This window comes from Pteropus alecto, unplaced genomic scaffold (genome assembly GCF_000325575.1).
Source record: "Pteropus alecto unplaced genomic scaffold, ASM32557v1 scaffold164, whole genome shotgun sequence".
Taxonomy (NCBI): domain Eukaryota; kingdom Metazoa; phylum Chordata; class Mammalia; order Chiroptera; family Pteropodidae; genus Pteropus; species Pteropus alecto.
Genome location: NW_006439568.1, coordinates 3,999,654 through 4,015,159, shown reverse-complemented (window position 1 = coordinate 4,015,159; position 15,506 = coordinate 3,999,654). Strand labels below are relative to the sequence as shown.

The 15,506-nt window shown below is 36.2% G+C and overlaps 1 protein-coding gene and 1 pseudogene across 1 annotated transcript in view; both read right to left on the bottom strand.

Moving 5' to 3' along the window:
• TMEM65 (transmembrane protein 65) overlaps positions 1-15,506 on the bottom strand; it is a 40,903-nt gene that overhangs the window by 25,142 nt on the left and 255 nt on the right. The gene's annotated exons all lie outside the window — the stretch shown is intronic.
• Positions 5,479-5,597, bottom strand: LOC112483620 (annotated as a pseudogene).

Genomic DNA, 15,506 nt, shown 5'->3' with positions numbered 1-15,506 from the left:
CTTCAGAGTAATTTAAAATTAAAACTTTATTCTTCAAAAGACATTTGCATTAAACATTTAACTTCTACATACATACTAGGGTTAAAATTTTTAGTTAGAATGACATTAGAACTGGCAAAGGAGACTATCCTGGGGGATACTAATATATTAATATATACATATAGGTATGTGTGTGTACACATATACTACATGCCTCTACAGTTCTCAAAGTTTTTACAGTTTGGTTTTTGCTCTTGACACTATATATACAACCTAAGAAAACTAAGTTGTATTTACCCTTTATCCTTTTAAAATTTCAATTGGTCCATAAAATATTTCCAATTCCTTTTCATAAACTGTGTTGTGCTTCTTAGGCAAAGTATCTATATTAAATAGTCATCAAAAGTAAATAAAATAGGAATAGAGATATTTTTATTCTCCCTTCCCCCACCCCCACCTCTCACACACACACACATGCACATACGCACACACACTCAATAAAATTCCCCCACTATCACTGCCACACAGCATGCAACCAACATAAGTTAGACATCAGGCTGCATGGAGACTGAATCTCAAAAAACTTTCACGAACGGCCTTAAAATAAAATTGTATAAGGCTTTCAAACTATTCAAGAATATATTTTTAAAATATATTTTCCTGAAGGTCAGTTACTTTAATGCAGTTTCTCTTTACAATATTCTGAAGGTTCCCCTACATGGTCCTTTTTTCCTACTCATTCATCCTAAAGAAACTTATAACCTTTTTTGTTTCTTATGTCTCACTTGCTGTGGCTATTTCAATAATTTTTAAAATACACTATTTAAATATAATTAAATATAAGTTATTTTGTCTTTTGTTAAGGTCATAAATTTAATCCTTGAGTTAAGCATGCAATTATTATTCCATCACATTCACAGAGTCTAGGATTAGATAATAAAAATAGTTCTTAGACAGTCTAAAACACTAGACAAAAAAAAAAAGATTATCGTTATAACTAAATCATGCTATTTCAAACCAACAAGAAGTTATGTAAAACAGATGCTTTGTTACTTGCAATAAACATCTAATGGACAATCAACACTGTTAAGATTGTACTATACCAAAACTATCAGGGGTCTCTGCTGATGATATCTCCTTTGCTTGCGTCACAATGGTAATCTCAGGTTTGGGATATCTGCATGCTAAAAATATTTTAAAATCAAAATGTGTTCAAGCAATAAAGTAAATAAAATATGTATAAATAAAAAATATTTATGAAATTTTAAAGTAAAATATGCTAGAATAGAGGCAGTCCTTGCTTCACACAGTAGCGTGGGGCTATGAAACTGACAATGCAGGCTGAAACCACACAGAGCAATGGAGAAAATTACAACTGCTCTGTGACCTTAAAATTTCTTTTCACAACATTAAAAACTCACAAGAAAAAAAACCTGGAATCATGTATAGTGACGGATGTTAACTAGATTGATTGTGGTGATCATTTTGCAATATATACAAATATCAAATTATTACCGTGTTCATTTGAAACTAATACAATATTGTCTGTCAATTATACCTTAATAAAAAAAAATTTTAACTCTCACACTTATAAAGGAAAATTTTTAAATAGTAAAACTAATATTTAGTATACTGTAATTTAAAATATTAGAAATACTGAAAATTAAAGTGTTTTCTTTCTTTGTAAAAAAAGGATCAAGAGCAGCTTCAACAGTGCTAGCTGGCACTCTGCTGATGATATCAAATAACTTACAATAGGGAGCAAGCATCTCTTCTATGCCTTGGTGAACTGTCACACTCCTTCCTAAGTCTGGATTAGCTGACGGCATTTAGCCTTTTTGTATTTTCAATGTCATGAAATATCTGAGAGTCTCTTTAGAGTGAAGTTTTTACCAGTCACCTCCTCTAAAACATCATCATCGTTTTCACACAACCTCCTCACTTCTGTCCATAATAAGTTCACCTCCTCTAGGCTCCTCTGCGTATCTGGAGTCTCTCAAATGGCAGCAGTTCAACAGCACTGTCAACATCCCCACATCCTGGGGGACTGCCTCAGCTAAGAATGCTGCCTTACCCAAGCCTCTGTACCCTGCCCAGGGAAGTCCACAATCAACAGCTCATTTTCACAGAGGTAGAGTCCCAGACCTCTCACCAACCCAGGACAACACTGAAGGGTCATCCTATCTCCAACACTATCCACAGGGTCAGCTGAGGCTTCCATTGAGACTGCATTACTTCTACCTCTGCCCCAAACTGCTTCCTTCTCTTCCCTTCCTAAGTAAGGAGTCCAACAGCACTCCCCAATAAACTTCATGCATGTGAATCTCTATCTCAGAGACTGCTTCCCAAGGAACTTATTAACCTGTGACAGGGATGACAGAGCATCATGTCAGCAACTTATCCTCAGATGATTTAGGAAGAAGAAAAAAACTTATTGTACTATACTTGAAATTTTTCTATAAATTTGAGACTGTTTCAAAATTTACAAAGTAATACAAAGTTAACTGGGGAAAGCACAGGATGAAGAACAGGATGAAAGAAAGCAGAAGAAAAAAAGGTATGACTGGGCCCATGGTTCACTGAAAAAAGAGACTAACCAATGGACAGTATGTTCAAGGTAATAACAGGAAATAAAGAGGAACACAAAGAGATGAATACATCTGTTACACAGCACTTATTACTCGAAAGTGACCACTGTATAGCTATAAAATCAGTTAACAATTCCCATTTTTTTTCCTAATGCCTTTGAGAAGCCCTTTTGAAGAGAAAAAAAAAAAAAAGCTAGGATAATGTTTTTTAAACCATGATCTTTTTTAAAGATCTTTCTCACAAACATAAAATTCTGCCAGCTCACCAAATGTGCCACATCTTACATTATCATTCTCACATCTGCTTGCCTGTTTCCTTTCACAATGCAAGCATGCCCGAGTATTTTCTTCATTTTTTCCCACCTTAAAAACAAAAACAAACCCACCTTCGCTAACCTCGCTATTCAAAATATGGTCGCTGGACCTGCAGCATTGAAACCACTCAGAACTTGTTAGAAATGCAGAATCTTAAACCTACTGAAACAGAATCTGCATTAATAAGATTCTCAGATGATTTTATACGTACATTAAACTTTGTGAAGCAAGGTTCTAGCTTCCACTGTGGGATGTACAGAGCTACAAAGAGCACTGCCAACACTCTTACGGTGAAATGAAGTCAAACTAAATTCAAGTTCATGACTTATTTCGAACCAAACCCATAAGAAGACTGAAGTCACAGAGCAAATAACTTGGCCTAAATCAAAATAAAGGCAGGCCCCGCAAGGACAGAAGGGACATTAGCACTAGCTTACTTCAGTGCAACCAGACACCATATGAAGGGTACAGCTAGAATAGTACGGGAACAGGTGAAGGCAGAGTAAGGGCTGGAGGGATAGCGAGAAGGCACTAGGGTGCACAAAAGTTGTGGGACTGTGTACTTTCTTGCAGATTCTTTCACCAGAAATCCCACCAGACACAAAATAATTCTAAGAGAGGAGCCTTAAGAAAGTGTCATTGTGGTGCAGACCTGCAGGAGGGGAAAAGCAGTTGTACAAAAGGGACATGAAATTCTACCTGGATCCTTTTTTCAATCTCTCCTATAAGTCCAAAGCCTCAATCTGTTAGGAGGGTAAAAATACTGTCACCCTTAGGGCAGGCAGGGCGACTAACTGTCCAGTTTGCCAGGGACTGTCTCAGTTTTAGCACTGAAAGAACTATATCCTAGGGGAAAAAAATGTTACTCCTACCTCTCAAGTATTTTAATTTAAAAAATGGAGTTTCAGATCATCTTTATTTCTATAAGTTTCTTACCAAAGAAAATGAAAAGATCTTACCTGCTAAATGGTCTGCATATTTTCTATACAATTCTGCTAAAAGGGGGTATGATTTTATTTTTCTCTGATGAACTAGAATTCTGCACAGAACTGTCTGTAAAAAAATGAGTACACTAGTAACAAATATTTAAAGTAAGTTCAGACTTCTAACCTGTGAGTAAAGAGATTAAAATCCTAGTAGTACTCAAGCTGCTATAGTATAGCAGCACTACGCAAAGTTCTCTTTAAGGAATTGAATCCTTCTTTATCGATAATCCCTCCTCAGCCAGCTAAAATCTGGTTTCTTCCTACATAGTTCTCATAAAACTGCATCTGACAAATCCTATGGGCCTTCTTTTTGCCCCCAGTCTTCCCACTACTTGTCCCATCTAAAGCATCGAATCATTCCCACCATCTTGTTCACTTAGCTTCTGGAATACACTATTCTTGTTATTTTTTCCATCTTTGTGGACACTCCTCTCAGTCTCTTTCTAGTTTCTGACTCTCATTCCTCTTCCCTTCCAATAAACTTTGGTGTTTTTGAGTTCTCTCCTGGTCATCTTCTCCATCTATATACAATTACATCTTCCCATGAGTTCCAGATTCATGTTATAAATCTATATACAATTACATCTTCCCATGAGTTCCAGATTTATGTTATAAATACACACACACACCTAATTACTAGTATTCTCCATTCACATTCGCAAGGTACACACACGCACACACGCGCACACACACACACACCCCTAATTACTTGTATTCTCCATTCACATTCGCAAGGTCCCTTAAACTTGAAGTATCTAAAATTAACACTTTAATTTTCATCCCCCAAATCTATTTTTTTCTGTCTTCTCTCTCACAGTTAATAGCATCACCTTTTACTCAATCACTACAGTCAGAAACCTAAAGTCATCACTTTCTATTTTCTTTCTTTTAAGTACCTGCTCCTTTCTAATCTATTAGCAAATCCCATCAGTTGACTCTCAGAAACATATCTTAAATCCATCTCTTCTTTGTTTCCATGGCCACGTAGTCTAAGCCACCACCATCCCTAGTCTAGACTACTTCAACAGCTTCCTAAAAGGTCTCCCACCTTATGCATGTGCACCCTTCAATGTGCTCTCCATTAGCAGCCAAAGTGCTCTTGAAATCTCATCATTTCACTCTTGTGTTTAAACCTTCAAATGGCTTTCCGGTGGTTTACCTAGAAAAGCCCTGACTAATCTGGCTTCTGCCTACCGGCCCATCTCATCTCATTCCACTCTCCCCTTCGTTCATCAAGTTCCACTCGTGTTTGCTATCTGTGGATTCCTATGCTATGCCAAGTCCCTTCCTATCTCAGGGTCTTGGTATTTGTTTTTTCTTCACAATGCTCTTCCTTCAGCTGTCTGAATAACTGGCTTCTTCTCAATCTTTTATCTTCAGCTTAAATATCACCTACACAAAGGCCTTCCCAGATCACCTTATCTAAAGTGTCATTCTGTTTATACTAACGGCATACACTACCTATAATTACTTTATTTAATTAATTTATTATTATTATTTTTTTTAATTTTTTAGGTGAGGCAACCCTTGGTTGACCTCGCAGATTGCAAGGATCTTGTCAATCTACGATCCCTTATTTATTTATTTATTTATTTATTTATTATTTTTTACACCCACAGCACCTGGTCTTCCTAAGTGGTCTCCCATCCAAGTACTAATCAGGCCTGACTCTGCTTAGCTTCCGAGATCAGACAGGATCGGGCTTGTTCAAGGAGGCATGGCCGTAGTTACTTAATTTATTAATCATATATTTCCTCTCCCAAAAGTGTAAGCTTCATAAGAGCATTGTGCCAACTTAATTTACTAATATACTCCCAACAGTGTCTATTACATAGCAGAGAGAGTTAACAAGTATTTAAATAAACAAATTTTCAAAGTTTGGATAACTTTTCTATGAAAAGTATATTAGATATTTTTTTTTAAATCATTCAAAAATCTAGAGAAAAATTGGAGTCTCAAATACTAGTTTTCTGACTTTTCCGAAAGTCTCACATAATTTATAAACTTTTAGTGCACAATGATTTTACTTTGATTTCCCTTATTTTCAAAGTAACAATGTCATTATTTGCTTTTGTGTTGAATGTCGTATGTTTTGCAAACATACAGAAGGTAGACTAAGATGTGTGACTTCTATTCAGCATCTGAGGTGTAACCTTTTTCCCAGCATGTGTTAAAAATCCCAAGTATAAGTATACAGAAAGGTATAATAAAAGGTGTAATAATAAGAACAAAGGTTTTAGAGTCAAACAAACCTAAGTTAAAAATTCTACTCTGCCACACAGGTTGTAGGATCTTGGGGAAGCTCCTCTTGGCCTACAGAATATAGATCATTCTGTCTCTCTCCAGGAGAAATAAACAAAGTACTTACGTGAAAACTCACGTAGTTCAGTATGTTTGACACATAGCAAATACTTAATAATTGCTAAGTAGCTGTAAGGAAAATGGTGCTAGCAGCAGCAATAGTGGTAGCTGTAGAATATCTTCCATAAAACATAAGAAACATTTGTACAATATTTGTACAGTATATATTCAGAAGTTATGCTATAAAAAAAACAGGCTGTTTTTAAAAGTACAAATGTTTTTAATAATATAGTGTACTAAATAATCTACCCTAAAACGCAGAGAGAAAACAGAAAATCTAAACTAAACCATATAAGAAAATCATTCTAATATAAATTTCTCTGAAACTTTAAGATCCCAAAATAGTAATACTTCAGTTAATTACTTTTAGGTGCTTAAAACAATGATCCTTTAAACAGCCATCATTCATATGTTAGCAAAAATACTCACAAGATCTTCAATGTGAGATCTGAAGAGTCAAAAATCAATAACAATGTGAAAGATGCAACTAGCTAGCTGGAAAGACTAAGGAGAGTAGTGGTCTATGACCTTGAAATGTCTATCAGGATTAAATCTTATTAAGAAGCATAGTGGGATAAAAAAAGAGAATGAAATAAAAAGAATCAATAAAAACCACATAGATGAGTGACAAAGAGCTGACATTAGAAAGAACAGAGATGCCAAGAAGCAGAACTCCTTACTCAGCAGAAAAGAGTTTACCACAACCACAAGGGATGAATGAGAATACAGTAGAATAATCTGAGGGCATTGGAGGGGAGGGAGAGAGACACTATAAACCCAGCACATTTCACTACCACTAGGACAGAGTCTAAAAGCATGCCAACTGAAATGGTACAGTGTTCTAGAGGCATGTTGTGTGATTACTAGTATGTCTACAAATAGAAGTAGCCTCAAAGAAAATACTGCATTAAAATACAGTAAAAAAGGACTCTGACATCTAGAAGCTAAACTGTGCTCATTATACTTTTACTAAGACAAAGAAAAATACAGTATGTTCAAATATGCTTCCAACAAAAGCCATCAAAGTAAATGTTTAAGAGTTTAAGGGGAATGACATCTTGTTACCAGCAAAGTCCTTTGTCTAGATTCTAGACATGAGAAACTCTTGAAGATTTCTCATTTACCAGACAGTGTGAGGTTATTATATTTTAACATATAACTACGTGTTTTTATGTGCTTGTTTTCATTTAACCTAAAGCAGACATAAATCTATGAGTCAGAAACAAGGCTAGGGTCCTATAAATCTACATACTAATTATTTCAGCTGACGAGAAAAATGCTGATAAAATCTGCACTCAGATTTAATTTTTATTTGTTCTAGTTGGTTTTATTACACTGACATGCCAATGAAAACTGGACAAGAGTGTAGATACAAAAATTCATCAATATTTTTAGGAAAACTGAAACAATCTCAACTAACAATGGTTCAATACAGGTTGTCCCCAACAGTCAAGATTATCCATTACCTTTAGTTCCACCTGACCTCCTGGATGACCCTAGAAATTGCAGACTTTATATTATCTCAATTTTCCTATCCATGAAATGTTTATAAAAAATTTGATTGTTACAATTGCTGTAAAAAGCAACATATCAAACTAAAAAGCTTCTGCACAGCAAAAGGAACTGTCGACAAGGTAAAAAAACAACCATCTGAACAGGAAAATATATTTGCAAGCAATTCCTCCAATAAGGGCATAATATCCAAAATATACAAAGAACTCATACAACTCAACAACAAAAAAAAACAAACAATGCAACTAAAAAATGTGCAGAGGACCTGAACAGACACTTCTCCCAAGAGGACACACAAATGGCCAACAAATGTATGAAAGGATGCTCAACATCGCTAGCTATTAAGGAAATATAAATCAAAACTACAATGAGATACCATCTCACACCCATTAGAATAGCTATAATCAACAGGACAAGTAATAACTAGAGTTGGAGAGGATACAGAGAAAAAGAAACCCTCATACACTGCTGGTGGGATTGTAAATTGGTACAGACACTATGGAAAACAGTATGGAGGTTCCTCAAAAAACTAACAATTGATCTATCATATGATCCAGCAATCCCTCTATTGGGTATTTACCCCAAACACTTGAAAACATGTATCTGAAAAGATATTTGCACACTGATGTTCACAGCATCATTATTCACAGTGGCGGGACACGGAAGCAACCAAAGTGTCCTACAATAAGATGATTGGATAAAGAAGCTGTGGTAAATATAAACAATGGAATATTACCCAGCCATAAGAAGAGGTGAAATACTGCCATTTGCGACAACATGGATGGACCTTGAAATAATTATGCTAAGTGAAATAAGCCAGGCAAAAAAAGTTAAAAACTACATGATATCACTTATATGTGGGATATAAACCTAAAAGCAACAAACGAACATGACAAACAAAAAGAGACTCATCGACATGGACAATAGACGAGTGGTTACCAGAGGTGGAGGGGAGGGGGAAGATAGATGGGATAAAAGGGGTTAAATATGTGGTGACAGAAAGAAATCTAACTGTGGGCAGTGAACACACAATGCAATATATATATGACTTACTATTGAATTGTACACTTGAAACTTACTGGATTTCATTAACCAATGTCACCATAATAAAAATAAAAAAAATTTTAAAAGTAAGCAATAAGTGACTATTGAGATGGACAACAGCAAATTAATTAAACTGTAACACTTTAACTTATTTGAAGCCATATTTTCTAAGTGTCTAAGATTTCAAATTTAGTTAAGAAGTTAGAAGAGACATCACATCAAAAAAAAGTTATCACAAAGCTCCTTTATTTGATAGAACGGTAAGGAGTTGGATAAGGAGGTAAGGAGTTACTTTTCTGTCCTTATCGAGAGACAAATAAATGTAAAATAAGGCAAGGAGCTAGAAGTAAAGAGAATATATTGATAATAGCAAGTATCAATGCATGATGGAAGAGGAGAGATAATGCAGAGGAACGATAAAGAAACAGCCTGTAGCATTTTTTTTATAAAGCAATGGCTCTCAACCAGGGCAATTTTGCTACCTTCCTCTTCTCCTCCCCACATATTCTCCATGGAACAGTTGGCAGCATCTGGAAACACTTTTAGTTGACACGACTGGAGGTGAGGAGGGTAGGAGGGTACTGTCATCTAATGGGTAGAGGACAGGGATGCTGCCAAGGATCCTCCTGGAGGACAGTCCCCACAACAAAGAATTATCCAGCTCAAAATGTTAATAGTGCCAATGTTGAGAAATCCTAATATAGAGGAAGGAGTCCTATATATCTCAATATATAAAAGGAATCACTCTACGAGAATAATTAATGTTCAAAAGTCTTAAACAAAAACCTAATATGTTAATGGGTTGCATTAACAGAGAAAGATGTAATACAAGATTTCCAACAGAAATGATTAATTTTTTTAAGTGGACTAACAGAAAGGAACAAACTACAACTATTATGCATGGTCACTTACATGGATACCTCCTCCTAATTTCCCATCCCTTGAATCTAGACTGCCCCTAGTGACTTGCTTAACCAATAGCATGCAGCAGAAATGACTTCTGGGACTTCCAAAGGTAGGTCATAACAAGTATGTAGTAGGTTGAGTAATGGCCCCCATTGTGTCCACATCCTGATCTTCCAACCTCTGAATATGTTACCTCATGTGGCAAAGTAGATTTTGTGGGTGTGATTAAATTAAGAGTTTTGAGAAAGTGAGATGATCCAGGTAGATCCTAAATATAATCACAAGGGTCCTCGCAAAGGGGAAGCAAAAAAAGGTCAATGAAGGTGAAGATGATGTGACAACCAAAGTAGAGATTAGCGTGATGCGGCCAGGAACTAAGGAATGTCAAAAGCTGCAAGAGACAAGGAAAAGAGTCTACTGTGGAGCCTCCAGCAGGATAGCACTTTGCTGACACGTTTATTTTAGCCCCTTAGCTCTTATTTTGGACTTCAGACCTCCAGAACACTAAGAGAATATATCTGTGTTGTTTTAAGCCACTAAATGTGTGGTAATCTGTCATAGCGACAATAGAAATATAATACAAAGTCTTAAAGCTTCTATCTAGCCCACTTGGAACATTTTCTCTGGGAGTCTTGGCCTGTCATCTAACTACTGCAATAATTCTGAGAGTGTTATTCTGGTGAGGTCACAGGCAGCTACTCAGTTCAACCGTACCAGCTGAACCCAGCCTTCCAGCCATCTCCACCAATGTGCCAGATGTGAAGCCATCTTGGACCCTGTGACCAGCCCATCTGCCAGCTGCAGTTTATGGAGTGACCTTAAGTTTACAAAGATGCCACATAAAACAGATGAATCATCCAGCTGAACCCTGCCTATATTCCTGATCCACAAAATCATGAGATATAATAGAATGGTGGTTGTTATAAATCTTACATAACTCTGGACATCAAGTTATATGTGAGTGATGACTGAAGACGGTTAAGTAGTATATATCCAACTTATAATGAAAACAACAACTACAACAAAAAACCTTATCTGTTCTCTACTAGCAGTAATGCTAGTAATAAGGCCACTCCAATATGCCCAGTAACTCTAAAGTATTCAGACTCAAGCTTGTTGGAATATATTGATATAATTAGGGTCTTTCCATATTGGTAGAATAATAGATTGTGGCAATGCTTCATTTAATTTACCTAGGCCCAAGATATAGACACTCTCAGCTTATTAGAGATCTCTCCCTCCTGCTGACTCAACTCATACTTCATAACCTCATTCTGGCTTTTCTTTTCTTAGGGCTACACATTCTTTATTCCTCTTTTACTATTTCAATCAAGACTCTGAAATATCTTTATTCACATATCTTAATTTGGAGTATGAAATGTTTTTCTTGCCCTTTCTTTTTCTCTTTGCATAAAAACCCAATTGATTCCAGAGGTTAACAGCTTGACGTGGTTGCTACTTTCTCACATGATCCTGATCAACAGGCTGAGAAAAATGGGAATGCTCTTGTTAAGAGTCCGAGATTTCTAGTCTATCAGACCTCCATGAAAAATCTTATTTGTTTCTAAGCATTCTAGGTATCCACTTTAGTATCAGCTTTTTATCTTATAACCTTTCAATTTGCCAAAGGCCCCTTATGCTATACGGTAAGTTCTCAAAATGAATCTCCTCATCCTACCTTACATAAATAATCATGAATTATGAGAAACTACAAGGTTAGAGTTTAAAGTTATATGGTGTATTTATATGAATGTAAATAAATGGTAAAAATACACAATTACCACATACTGAGAAGCGGTATGTGGTAATGGAAAAAAAACAAATTTAAAATATACACAATTATCACATACTGAGACACAGTATGTGGTAACGGTGTAATGCAAGCTGATTAAGATCTAACACTGATTAAAAAAAAAAAACAACAACTGCTCTGTCCACCTCAACACATCTCTTATTTGCTATATGTAAAAACTGCCATGTTAACAAAAATATTCCCTAAGAAGTTCCTTTTTTCAAATCAAATCTTTTATTTTACCTCCCCAAAAGCCAGCTCTTATCTCTGTGTAATTTTACAATGAACATTAATTACAACACCTTAGTAAGTGGGAAGGCTGCCTCTAAGATGGCCCCCAATGATTTCCACCTCCTGGTTTTACATCCTGTATTAGTACCTTCCCACAATGTACTAGGGCAAAAGAGATGGACTATCTCTTCTAAGACTGAGTTATAAAAGACTGTGGCTTCTAGCTTAGATTCTGTCTCCATCACTTGCTCTGGAGGAAGTCAGCTGCCATGCTCGAGAACACTTAGGCAGCCCTGTGAAGAGGCCTATATGGCAAGGAATCGAGACTTCCAGCCAATAGCCATGTACGTGAGTCTCCCTGATAATGGATCCTCCAGCCCCAGTCAAAATTTTAGATGATGCAGCCCGAGTTGAAAGCTTGACTATAACTTCATGAGAGACCCTGAGTCAGAACAGGATGTACTACGGCAAAAGAGATGGACTATCTCTTCTAAGACTGAGTTATAAAAGACTGTGGCTTTTATAACTCACTAAGCTGCTCTAGGATTCCTGATCCTCAGAAACTGTGAGACTACATGTTTGTTTCAAGCCACTATGTTTTGGGGTAATTTGTTATACAGCAATGTATAACTAATACAATGAGCCATGCCATTGGTCATCCATCTAAAACCAAACTGCCATTCAGTCATCCCTCCGTATCCACAGGTTCCACATCCAGAGATTGGACCAGATCAAAAACATTTGAAAAAAATGTTATGTTGTTGATGGCAAGTGCTATGTAGTTAGACATAGGATGTCTGCATCTGTAACAAGCATATACAGACATTTTTTTCTTGTCATTCTCTAAACAATACGTATTATAACTATTTATATATCATTTACATTGTATTAGGTATTATAAATAACAGAGACAATTTAAACTATACAGGAGAATGTGTGTAGGTTATATGCAAATATTGTACCATTTTATACAGGGGACGAGTATCTGACGATTTCCTTGCAACTGCAGGGGTCCTAGAACCAATCCACCCTCCCCTCCCCTGCAAATATCAAGAGATGACTGTATTTTAAAAGGTTATAAAAATGATTATAAGTAGAAATAGTCATTGCAAGAATTGGGAAATAAATTTATTTTAAAAATCTTAGCTAAAATTGAAAACCAACTGTAATAATGTCAGCTTGCCAGTCCTATGTGTAAAAACAACAAACCAATAATGTATTACCAAGAGAATATGGACTGCTTCTGGAAAGAGACCAGGTTGAGCAGGTAAGTTGATAATGCAACATCAACTTTTTTTAAAATTGGGGAGGAAATCAATTTGTAATTTAAAAATCACAATATCTTATGCAGCTATGATAAGAAATCCCACAAAGTCTGCCTTATCTATTATAAATTGATTCTAAAGCTTTATCTTGTCAGACTCTATCACATGCCTACTGATAAACACATAAGAACGATAAGGGCAAAAGTTCCAAATTTCAGTAGTAGATTCCTGTCCTATCAAAGCATAGATGATTTTTTTTTCCTGTAATGTTTCCACACCAAACCCAAAACACTTCATTAAATCATACAAGCATCCTTTCCAAGAACACATAAGATTTCTTATAAGAAAAAGCACTTTTAACAGAATTTATTTCATTATAAAGTACACCAAGTATACACACATTTAGTATATGAGTTGGGTATTTAAAAACACTCAAAAAGCAACAATAAAAGAAAAACAGGAATTTTTCATTTGGGAAAAGTTGATTCTAGCAACGAATGAGCTGTATGCATTCAAAACATAATAAAATCCTCTTTACCTTTAATGATTAATGCATAAGATCATTTATTAGTGATGATTCCAGTTATCTTCATAGTAACTATAAAGCAGTAGTATCAATAAGCATCATTCGACTCAAAAGACAATAATTTAGACATCAACACTGGTAAAAATAGTTGATTTATACTTCGAAGTTCTTTAACATATAAATAGGAAATAAGCATTTGACCACCACAATGTTTCCTATATCCTTGGCTGTTTATCTTGAACAAAGACAAATTACTAACTTCTCTTTCATATAGCTTACATACTTATTAAGTATAATTGATGCTAACTGATTTCCATTGACTGAAGTTTACAGGTCCTTTCCAGAAAACTTAAAACCATGTTAAATTTTAAATATCTTCATTGGAAACTATAGCATCCCTACTGCAATACTGCTGACATGTGCTAAAACAATAACTTATGAGGCAAAATTTATCCAGTTGTATTGCAGGATATGCTTTTAAAGAACTGTCATAAAATCATATTAAAGGGGCCTCCAATCTTGTAAAAAATGCTAATGAAGAATTACCAAGAAATTACTTAGAAAAGGTCAAATGTGAGTTCAAATAGTCTTGCCCATGGAGAAAGATTACTAAAATGAATGCTTCAGCGCATGAGTATCCATATCGTTTTTCAAGAAGTTCATTTTCAGAACTGAATATTTTAAAACCGCCCACTGCGTATACACATAGCTTACAAATATGCTAGTATTCAGTTAGGACTTTATATAACATGATTACACATTTAATAAGTGAATTGATTGAGATATTGCAGTTTCCTGTAAAGGCATTGTGTGTACACAATGTTTTGAATCATCAAATACTATAAATTGGTCCACAATTCCCCGAACCGAGAGAAAAAAGCAGTGAAAAGGCACAACTCACACAAAGTTTCAGAAGTACTATAGATAAGTCAAGCTTACGTGAGGCAGATAAGTCTTTCCTCCATTCCTGTACATAGGCCAAAGAAACACCTTCGAGTGTCCCTAGCAAATCAAGTGCCATATTCCAAATCGATGTGCTCTAAAGGTAAGTAATCTATGGAATGTTTACGTACCTATCAACTTGGGGCGGGGGGCAGTAAACATCTTTCAATCACATCAGAATGTAATATAAAATAGTAGCAATGTATTTTGCCTGTTATCATATTTAAATGACAAAAATATTTTAACACTGAATGATTTCATCTTTTGTTCCTTTCATCCTTCCGATTTTCTGAAATTTTAGCTTTTTCAGCTGTACTTAAATTCTGACCTACCAGCATTCTGCGCTGGTTTTAAAAATATCCCATTTTAACATGTTAGCTTAAAAATAGCTTTGCTTTCTCCGTTTCCATTTACTTTGAGCATAAGTCTGCTTTTCCTTGTGGAACCACAGATTCCCAGAAAAATACCTTCTTATTTACTTCATTCTTTCAACCTCTGGGGAAACAACAAAAACTATAAAGTTTAAGTAGCACAGCACCGAACCTACATGGGCTTGCAAGTACGTTATCTGCAGTTGCTGGTTTGATCTATTCTTTCCATTCTCTAAAAATGCTTCCTTCGGCTGCTCAAATTAATACACCTAGATGTGCGTGCAAACAAACAGCTGAGAGCATCTCTGCCTTCTGAAGCAACATCCCTTCTTTTGGACATGCATACATCTTCGCTTCACAACCATTCAAGAAAGTTTCTTCCTGCCTCTCGGGTTTGTAGCACTTTAGGAGGAGGCACGGCATGCCACCTGCACGGCAGCACCGTCACAAGAAAGCAGCAAGGGCTCAGAGGGACAGGAGGGCTGGGGAAGGTTGGCACAAAGCAAATCAAAACAAAATCCACAGTATCGGCTGGCCATTTGGGCTGAAGCTCAGGCTTCTCTGAGCCTGGGGAGGAACCGGCCGAGCGTTGGACCTGGCTAGTCTGGCACCATCGGCGCCTGTCCTACCTGCCCCGGGGACACTCAGGAAGCGGAAAGTTGCCCCCCTCGGACGTCCCAGGCTTGGG